This window comes from Papaver somniferum, chromosome 7, assembly GCF_003573695.1.
Source record: "Papaver somniferum cultivar HN1 chromosome 7, ASM357369v1, whole genome shotgun sequence".
NCBI classification, from domain to species: domain Eukaryota; kingdom Viridiplantae; phylum Streptophyta; class Magnoliopsida; order Ranunculales; family Papaveraceae; genus Papaver; species Papaver somniferum.
Genome location: NC_039364.1, coordinates 49642053 through 49653146, shown reverse-complemented (window position 1 = coordinate 49653146; position 11094 = coordinate 49642053). Strand labels below are relative to the sequence as shown.

Here is an 11094-nt window from a genome sequence, read left to right as displayed (position 1 = left end):
TTGCATTTCTCTCACCTCGTCTCTCCTGGCTTTCCGCATCATCCCTCCCAGCCGACAATTGAACTTGTGTCTATCATCCGTAGTACTAGTACATCTCGAGACCATACCATCCGGAGCTCCAATTCTTCTCTTATTCGCAGTCACCCGCATCATCAACATCGAGCTACAAGGTCAGTTACAATCATTACCGCTTTGAATCCGGAGAATCTACACCAAGATCAACCCGGGTGATCTTCTAATCTTCCGAGCAGCTTCGTTCTTTCCGCTCACTTAGAGCAAGTCTTATGGTGGAATCCATCCATCTTCCATCTTCCACGCCACCTCAACACTTGGAACTGTGGATGGAAGCGCAAGTGTAATGGTGGAATAATAGAAACGCTATTCTTAATGGAGCTAAAAAAACGCAATTAACAATGGAGCTTTTTTTTTTCCAGCCGTTAGATTTCAACAACTCATTTTAAATCTACGGATTTAAAAAAAAAACGCAATTCTTAATGGTGTTTTTTTAGCACCAATCTTATTTGCGTTTAGCGCTATTCTTATTGGCGTTTAGATGGATTCCACGAACCCTTCCACCAAACCATGAAACCCTTCTTAGATTTTTTGTGGAAAGCCCCAACTTGAAAGCATTAGACTTGACATTCCTTGGTTTTTCCACCTTTGGAATAGGTTGGATTCCACCGTAAGACTTGCTCTTATGCCCCGTCACACTACAACCGCTTCATCCCCCGATTGCATCCAAGTCCAACTACATCAACATCGCCTCCCTCTTCTTTGCTTGTACATGACGGGGTAACCAAATCGAGCACCAACCAAATCCAGATAGGAAATCGACTACCATCAACTCCGAGGAACAACATCTGATCGGTTAACTTGATATAGCAAAGCTCCGCGCCAAGCACCGCCGCTTCACCACATCAGCACTGCTGAACTACATCAGCGTCGTCCGCTACAACAAGGCGACTTCTTCTCAGATCAACCATCATTCTTTTGCCCTTTCTGAGGAACAATAACAACAACCAAATCGGAGATTCATCAACAAAAAATCAATCGAACATATAAGTTCAATTTACTTGTTGTCATTCACCGTAATAATTGATTAATTTCTGGTTTTTTGGAAAAAAATATTTTAGGGTTTTCATAGATTCAAATTCGAGATTCCTTTCTAGTTTACGATCTGATTTAAAACCTAAGACCCAATTTGCGATCCTCATCTTGAGGAAAAAATCTTTGGAATAGGAAAAATTATTGGAACTGCTCGTCGTTGAGAGTTAGTATATTTCTCAAGCTTCATCGTAATTCAAAATTAGAATTTAGTTTTGAAAACAGTGTATCTTAACTTGAAAACCCATCAAATTATTTTGAATTTGATTCATTTTCGATTTTATGTAATCTGCACTTATACTTCTATTTGAGACAAATTGCTCCAGTTCTTGTATGTAGTGAAGTAATAAGGCAATCAACTGTTGAATTTTAGTAACTAATTTAAAATTATGGTTCCCTGTTCTCAGAATCATTATAAAGGCCTCTTGAATCAGATTTCGATTGATGAAGAAGGAACTTGTGAGATCAAGGAAGAGCAGTAGCTGGAAATTTATGAATGCATGATCACTTGAAGCTGCAGCTGCTTTGATTTTCCATGTATGGTTTGGTTGATATTGTTATTGCAGTGCTGAAGAACACTGAACTGAAGCACAACGAGAATGGAGACAGGAGAGGTGATTAGAGCTGGTAGTTGTGTTGACTGATACCAATTGCAGTTGAAGGCACTGGTGGTGTATGCAGTGGGTTGAGGGAATAAAGAAAGGGAAAGGAGTTGAAGCTGTTGTTGTTGCCAAGGAATGTTGTGTGTAGAAGGTTAGAAGTGGCGCTGTTGCCTTCAGTTGGGATGAGAAAAACATGGTGAAACTGGAGTTGCAGCTCAGATGGAGTATGGTTGTGTGCAGACTAAGTTGGTGCTGTGATGGCAGTGATGAGCATATGGATATGAACTGATTGGAGTGGTAATGATTCAGAGGGAGCTGAATGCTGGTGCATAGAAGACTCAGAAATTGGGGTTAATTAATGAGATTGAGCTGCAGGATTGAACAGCAATGGATTATTGTCATCTGTTGAATGTCTGGAGTTCAATCTGTTTATCTTTGAATACAACTTAACAATGATGTGGTACTTACAATTTTTAATTGCTGGAATCAGTCTCGGCTTCATGATATTATGATTGCTGATCTAAGAGCAGCACAACAAAGACAAGAACTCAAGCTTTGGCAAGATGAAGTCATTCATACAAGTCCAAACTAGGACCTGATATTATAACCAGAAATATCAAAAGCTACCTGACCTCGGCAAAAGCTAAGTATTACTTTCTTAAGCCAAATTTTTGAAAGCATATCGGAGTTACATAACTATTGGCAGTTATAGCATTTCAGTCAGTACACACTTCCCCTTAACCCCTTTTATTTTATAATGCATGCAAACTTTTGAGTTTCAATGGAAACAACATGATATAAGTTATCTAGGAAAGCACTAAGCTGCCTTTTATTACCATATAAGTGTCTCACCTTAGCTAAACGTATAATTGAATTGCCTTATAATTAGAATTAATGCTTGAATGCTAGAGAAAAGTTGAACATCCGTATAATGAAAAAACATGTTTAAATCATAAAGCATGAGCTCGCTTAGTTAGGTACAACTGTTGCATGTGGATAAAACATCTACATAATGAACTAGATGATTAAATTTGCTCAACTAGTATCTGCCATGTATACCTTGCTTGAATAACACAAATCTGCTTTTATATATCTCATACATTATGAGCTGGTCTATTGCTTTTAATTGCATCTGATTAACGTTTAATGTTATACCTCATGAACTTGATCTGAAATCTTTAAGTCTGAATGGACTCACATAGCTATCTATGCTAGCAATGTAAAATCTAGTGAGTTGTGTACTTAGATGAAATAAATCGAGCTGAATAAGCATTTAAATATCTCTTCTAAAAGCATGATAATCTGTTTACATTATTATACATGATTCCTGTGACACCTATCTGAGTTGAACTGCTCAAACATAATTTTATGAACTTACAATATTAAACTTTAAATTGTCACTGATTTGCTATATGAATCTGTCACTTAAACGAGCTGACATATTTTAACTAAGCGACCTGAAATTTTGTGTCACCTATGAGCTGACTATTTCCAGAACTGTTTATCTATAACTTTAAAGCCTAACTCTACAGCTAAGAATCTGTAGCTATAAATATCCTCAAGACCAGCACCTAAGCTTAGTGTGTTGTATAGAGCTTGGAACAACTGCGCATCGCTTAACGCCACAACAACACCCTTCATCCATAGCTGACTGCCCAAAATGCTGCTGCCTTGCTATCTGATCCGTCAGAGGCTAAGAGTTGTCCGGAATTGTCACTCGAGGAATTGCACCTCAACTCCAACCTCCGCATATCAATGGCCAGTTACCAACCCCAACAAATAGAAGAGAGTATCAGCCAACTTAAAGCTCATCAGCGTCATTCAAATGCATCTTTGCTCTTGCCTACAGAACCATGCATGGACAGCACACTGAAAGGGGACTAGACTTGTCTCGCTATGCTTAATCGCTTTAATAATTTCTTTTTGACTTACTCCATGACTTGCATCACACTTTGGCAGACACTTGCATATCGTAATCCTTTAGATTTAACCAATAATACTCATCATATACTACTATGAATTCTTTAAGCTTACCAAGTTGTCAATCAACAAATTCTTATGTCTTTCAATATGTTATTATAGACATGTTCAAACTTCATATTTGTTTGAATTGACTCTGGTAGCCTGGTTTAATATGTCAGGAAGAAAGTTGTGATATGAAGCAGCGCACAGCAAAGCTCAAAACGGGAAATAACAGCCTTTGTTGGATGTTAATTGCAGCTACAACGAGCCTTGATCTAAACAGGTTAGAGAACTCTTCCATTAAATGCGAAAAAAATATATGATGCCAAAGATTCATGAGCAGCCGTTGTTCTCACATCTAGCCTGATATAAAAATGAGTTTCATTTTCTTTGACCAATATTTGGTATGACATCCAATATTATACAATCTCTTTTTCTTAAATGAGAGCTTAAACTCTGGCATAAAATTTGTATCTCGACCTTTGTTCTTAAAATGAAAACTTATGCTTTTGAAATTTACAAGACCTCATATAAGTAGGCAAATATCTTTCATGTTTATGCATTTTGACATTTTCAGTAAACTCCGTTATGCTTTTATGCTTCGAAGTAAGCTTTAACAGAATCTATATTGTGCTTCAATTTACACATAACATCGCCGCAATTAGAATGGTACTGAATGCATAATTATGAAAGATTACTGAAACCTTGCGTACCTGTCCTAGTGTCACTACTCTGAAACTTTTGTTTCCTTTCATTTTTAAGCATAAAAGCATGTACTTCTGAAAGTTTTGTGCACACCAAAGATTATGAACTCAAACAAGCAATCTTCTTAGTCTTCAAATCTTCTTATATCTTCAATAAACACTTGCACACAATCAACTTGAATCTCTTGTGATCAATCACACACAGAATGAAGTCTGTTAACAATGGATTATCACAAGACGTATTTAGATCTACAAACAGTCTAAAGATCCCCGTCGAAACTTTGATCTAATTTGAGTGAATCTTATATCAGAAGAGAAGATTCTCAAGCATAAATAAATTAGGCGCAATCAAAGTTCAACAATCGTTAGTCAATAAAATCAATCGAAAACTAATAATAAACTGCAATTATCTAGTTTTCCACCAACGGTACTCGTAGAGCTTCCGAATTCCAAAGAAGTCTTTAAAACGAGCGGTCGTAAGAGATTTCGCTTAATTATGGTACTTTCCTCTCCAAATAGACAGCTCCACCAGTAACAACACAACTAAGTAGTTTTGCTGGCTCTGAGGATTAGTTTGCTCGAAATACAAACTTCAATATTTATAGACCAAGGAAGTTTGGACACCAAGGAATTTCCAAAACTGAAAATATTCTCAAGATATGCAATATATTTTCAAATTCGGTTTTCATCATTCCTGAAAATGCTCTGTCCAAATATTGACCGAAATCTCAGTAGAAAATCTCCAATTAGTAAATGCACATTACCAATTTTTATTTTCTAAAGATATGCATTTTGATTGCTGGAAATTAAAAGCATATAAAACTAAAAATCTTAATTAAAAGATTCTCAATTTATTCCGATTTGGGATTCTCCTTTAGTTATTAAGGAATATCTTTGATCAATAAAAGATAAGAATTACTGCACATGTTCAAAGTATGTCGACATCTTTACTTTGTAAATCCTTTTTCATATTTACAATCTTGGAACCGATTTGCCACACTTCCAAATGACTTTAAGATTGGTTCATCTGAATTCCAAGAACTATGTGATTGATTATCCTATCAAATCACCATTAATGGGTTTCACGGTTCTACCAAAACAAGTTTCGGTTCTACCTCCAAGTGGGTACTAGGATCGGTCACATTAGTTTCCAAAACATTGTTAACTAAGTACCAGGATCGGTTACCACTTATTTATGGTACTTACTTGTGATCGGTTGCACAAGTTATAGGATCAGTTACACCAATAACTAAAACTTGTTAACCTACTACTAGGATCGATTACACATCTTGTGATTAGTCCCAACCAAGTTCTAGGATCGGTTACCAAATGACTAGGAATGGTCACACCAATTACAAATATCGACCATACCATCTCAGGTGATTACTTAAGATCGGTTTCACTAATAAAACTCATACCAATACAAAAGTCAGGCATTGTGAATAGTTTGACCAAGATACATAAACAAGTTATGAGCGGTTATGCTAAACACACATATTGGTAATCCAAAGATTTGCAATGAATAACAATACCAATAAGCCTAGCGATTTCTCTTTCGATTCATAAAACAAGTTTATAAATTGTACTTACTTTAAACGAATGTAAAACATTGTTTCGCAGGACGAAATCTTCACCCATATCCATACACATAATTACAATAAAATTCATACGATTATGTCGAGTCTTATATACGAAGTTCAAAAGATAGACGTTATACTTCGTATTGTAATTCCTTAATACCATGTCTAACTAGAGTATAAACATTCACAGCTTCGCAGTTATGTTTTCAACATGCACGACTTGAAAGATACGTTAGGAATGATACAGTTCAAGTCAAATATTACTAACTTCAAGAGAAAGGATGATGTCGTCGTTGTAGCTCTTTACTTCTCCACATTCTTCAAGTCTTCACATAATACTTGTAAGTCTCATATCTTAGTAACTTTCTAGCTAACTTATACGAAGTTGACTCTAGTAAATAATCAAGCGGCTCTTTAAATGAGTTTTGATTCACTAAAATATGACAATGAAACTTGACATACCAACGCTTGGTGGGTTCAACCGAGTTATTCTCTAATAATCTCCCCTTTGTCAATTTTAGTGACAAAAGTCTTACATCATATGGATAAACAAATTACAAGAATTCATTACACATGCGCTTGATTCCGAGTTTCAACAGCATAACAACCTATATACATTCAATCCATAAATGACGTTGTTGACATTATAATAACAAAACTAATTGTAGATGGTGGATTTTCGACAAGGGCAAATTTGTAAAACCATAATTATGCATACTCCGGATCCGGCAATCATATGAGTATTGAGACTCATGTCTCTCAACAAAGCGTGAAAGCTCATGCCATAAAATCTCTGACTGAGAAGGCTGTCTCTCAGAGTATCTGTAGATGTGTAGTCTCCCAGCTGAGGCCACGACACATCTCATGAATACTGAGCAATTTCAGTAATTATTTTTATATAGAATCGAAAGATTGGACGGCTCCTAGACAACATGCTTGCTAGTATAGAGCGACAACGTCTTCAGGATGCAACCAGGTTTTCCCTGACTATATGGGAGAAATATGATACTCCAGCAAGTTCATATTGCTCAACTCTCAGATAATTAATGCTCCTAGATAGGAAGCCCTGCTAGTATAGAGCCATCAGTTAATTATCTCTAATCGCCTGAATTTCCAGCAATATTCTACGATTCTTCGTTATATTTCGTCATTTCAATTCCTGGTTCTTCCCAGCAGAATTCCACGGGTCAGTGATAAATATTCAACGAAACAGGCATCTGAGCATCGAATAAGCCCTGATTAAAATGGTGCAAGTGTACTTAGCAATAATGCACAAACCAGCATTTGAATGCGCAAACGAGCATTTCAAAAATACGAATGAACGATGAACCTATGCAAAATAGGAAGGAAAAATAATAATAATAAAATATTAGCAAAGGCGCAAGGGGACTGGGATCAACAAAACTCTTTGATTTTATGAAAATTCCCTAAAATCATGAAAATTACATAAAATTGGGAAGAGTGCCCTGGGACCGTGCCTGTTGGCCGGCCGGCCATTGGCCATTGCCGGTCCCACACTCTTTCATTCTCTATTTTATTATTATTTTATTTCCCTCATCTCATGGAAGTTCCCTAATTTCATAAAACTCTCCAGTTTCATGGAATTTCCCTCAATTCAGAGAAAATACATAAAATTACATAAAACTGGGAAAAGTGTGTGGGACCGTGACTGTCAGCCGACCGGCCATGCCCTAGCCGTGGCCGGTCCCACACCTTGCAATTCCCTATTTTGTTAATTATTTTTCATCATCTTATGCATTTTTCCTAGTTTCAGCAAAACCCTGGATTCTGCATATTTTCTCAAAACGTTGCTCAAACGCGCATCGGAAAATATTGAAACTCTCAGGACTGAGACACAGACACTATGGTGACACGGGCACATCCCCTTGACCGACCAAGGGTGACCCTAAGGCTTGCAAACAGCCGGTCCCACACGTTTTAATGATTTTAACCTAATTTGCTTAATTGCTCATATTAGGTTCAAACTCTTTCCAAACAATTAGGATTTTGCTCAAACGACCATCAATTGGTCCCACGGCCACCAAGAGCCGGTCCCATGACCTCTTGGTCGGTCCCTCATCTTTTCATAACTAGGTTTTATTATCTGTCGCTCACACGAGCATTATTTTAATAAATGATTAAACCAGCATTTAATCATTCTTTCACCAACTGGTCCTCAGGAGACTTTGGTATTTTGCTCATTCGAGCATCTGGGCGTTACATGGTGGAGTCATCATCCCATGTAGTCGGTCCCTGCTTCACTCACTCTGCAGTTGATTTTCAATAAATCATCAATTCATTAAAATTAGGGTTTTGAATCCAGAACTCTACAAAAACATGATTCTGAGTAGATCCGAATACTGATAGTTTTATGTTGATTCCATGATCAACACTTTTATTTATTATGCTCGACCCAGCAGTCATTATCTTAAATTAATATTTTTTTTGGTCCTGCTACCAACAATTCATTAAATGAGCAATATTCGCTCAAACCGACAATATTTGCTCGAACCAGCAATATTTGCTCAGATTCAAGAATATTGGTTTAACTATCAATATTCAGCAACACAGTTTGCTCGTCTTAGGTAATCAACATAATAATACCTTGTCTCAGCAGACATATTTAATTCATGAGTTTCAGAACATTTGCAAATCATGTTCAACTCAGAAATACATGGACTCATCGTCCCATAAAGTCAGCAACTGACTCCACAATCACGAGATATTAATCGTGTCGCATGGGGGATATTAACTAGGGTTTTGGTCTGGTGGTCTACGACACGTGTGTTCACCCACGACGAGAATGTGAGCAAGTTGTGCAATCAGTTGGAAGAGTCAACAAAGTAGTGGGTGGAAAATTAACCAAGTCTCCGCATGATGAGCAACTGGTTTTAACACGATTTCCCACTTTCCCACTCTCTGATTCCAGCAACTGTCACACTTCATGGGATCATGGTGTTTTTAATTTGGTAATATAAAAAGACCTCTAAATCATGATTGAAAGGACAAGATTCGAATACTCAAGCATTCGTCTAAACAAGCAATTTCTCGGCAAGTTCATACAGACAATCTTTCGTCTACACGAACTCATCGTCTGAGCAATCACTCTCAATTGAGTAAAATTCAATCATTCAGAGCGTCCTTACGCTGAATTCACAACACACCTACAATCTCAGATCACCATTGATCCCACACATTTCTCAGCTTCCCTCCTACAGATCAACCCATCATCTCTTGTGACCGAATTGACTCTGGAACGACCGTTGTTCTTTGTTTAGGCCGGAATCCTACAGATTGATCTCTCGAACTTAAAGCACTCCCTTCTTGCAGTGCATCTGTATGAGGTTCAACATTTCTCTCGGTTCAAGGAGTCTCCACACGGACGTCTTTTCAATTCCGTAAAAACCAGCAAATCGTTTTCCCCATCTACAGATTGGCGACCACAGTGGGAGATTAATCTCTCGGTTGCAATCTCACAGTTTCACAAGATGGCTGGTCTTAGGTCTGGGTTAGTTACAGGTTCCAACACAAACGACGCTAGCACTAGCAACAACAACAATGAGGATATCCCGGAAACAATTTCGACCTCTAACACTGGCGGTGATGATGTTACGCCTCCTCACGCTAACACGGAAGGTCATCCTCTGTTCGGCCGACACCCTGAGGAAGTCAGAGGAAACCCACCACCTACCATTACTGATCTCATCAAAGTGCAAGAGACTCTTGCAAAGAATCAAACCGATATGGCTACTACACAGAAAGAGCTGTTTAATTATCTGAAGACTCTCACTGACAAGATGTCAGAGAGAACTCAAGAAAAAGGAAAGGAAAAAGAGAAATCCTCAAATGCTGATCATTAGGTGGTTCCAATTCATACGGTGGATGACGACGAAGTCCGCAAAGTCGCAGACGATCCATCAACAAAGGAGCCATCAAATTTCATTACTCGGGAAGATTTGGAGCGCCTTTTGGAGAATCGTGGAAATGATAAGACATCACATGTCCATCGTCACCAGCCACCATATCCTGCTGCTACGCAAAGGATCCCTCTTCCGAAAGGTTACACTTCCCCGACTTTCACTCTGTATGATGGAACTGGCAATGCTCGAGAACATGTCTCTCGTTTCCTGGAAGCCTTGGGAGAACATGAACATAACCATGTCGTTCGCCTCAAGGAGTTTTCAAAATCTTTGAAAGGCAGGGCATACACCTGGTACAACAATATCGCACCAGGGACTATCAACAATTGGGGAGAAATGATTAACGCCTTCTACATGAAGTACTTCTTTGTGTCAGAACAAGTCACTCTCTTTGATCTTGGGAGAATGTTTCAGAGGGTTAGTGAAAATCCCAATGACTACGTGAAAAGATTCAGAGTCCAGGCCCTAGACTGCCATGATCCAAATGTCATGGAGCAGCAGCTGGTAGATTTATGCATCAATGACATGATCCCGGTCTACAAAGCTTTACTAGAAAATCTTCGTTTTCAGACTTTCTCAGAGCTTCACGAAGCTACGAAGAGGTCGGCGACTACTGCACCTGGTCTGTTGGAAAGAGCAAAATCTACTGAAGAATCACGAGACACTCGAGTAAGCAGACGTTTGATCAACAAGCAGTACAACCTGCAGCCTGATGAGTGCCAAATATTGTATATATTTATCCCTTTTTGTTGGCATTTAACTCATCTTTTGTGCAGTAATTCTACATTTTATCCCATATTCTGTATTTTCATTGTTTTCAAGAATAAATATTTTTCTTACTTAATTTTGCATTTTTAGGTAATAAATAAAGTCTTGATAACTTGCGGAGCGGAAAAGAGCTGAAGAGTGGTGAAAAGCCGGAAGAAATTACGCAAGGAAGCCGCAAAGAATGGAGCGCACGTCCAAAAAGCTAGGAATGGGCTCAAGAAGGAAGAATTGTTCTTGAAGAAGATATGGGCTTGGCATACCCAAGGCCCAAAACCCTTACCCAAACCCATTTTCTATATCCATACCCGCCTCCGTTCTCAGCCGTTAGACCGGATCCATCTCATCATCCAATGGTCGCTTCTTCATCGTTCATCAAAATCTGAAGTCCCTGCAAGACACCATAGTGCCTAAATTCCAAGCCTTCAGATTAGATCACATTTAGATCCTACGGTCG

The 11094-nt window shown here is 38.3% G+C and overlaps 1 long non-coding RNA gene across 1 annotated transcript; it reads left to right on the top strand.

The window, feature by feature from the left end:
- The first annotated feature begins 768 nt into the window (after positions 1-768).
- On the top strand, positions 769-10793 carry LOC113297250. Its single transcript, XR_003333406.1, has 3 exons — positions 769-3951; positions 10443-10600; positions 10731-10793. It is a non-coding gene; the product is annotated as an uncharacterized LOC113297250 (long non-coding RNA).
- The last annotated feature ends 301 nt before the right edge of the window (positions 10794-11094 follow it).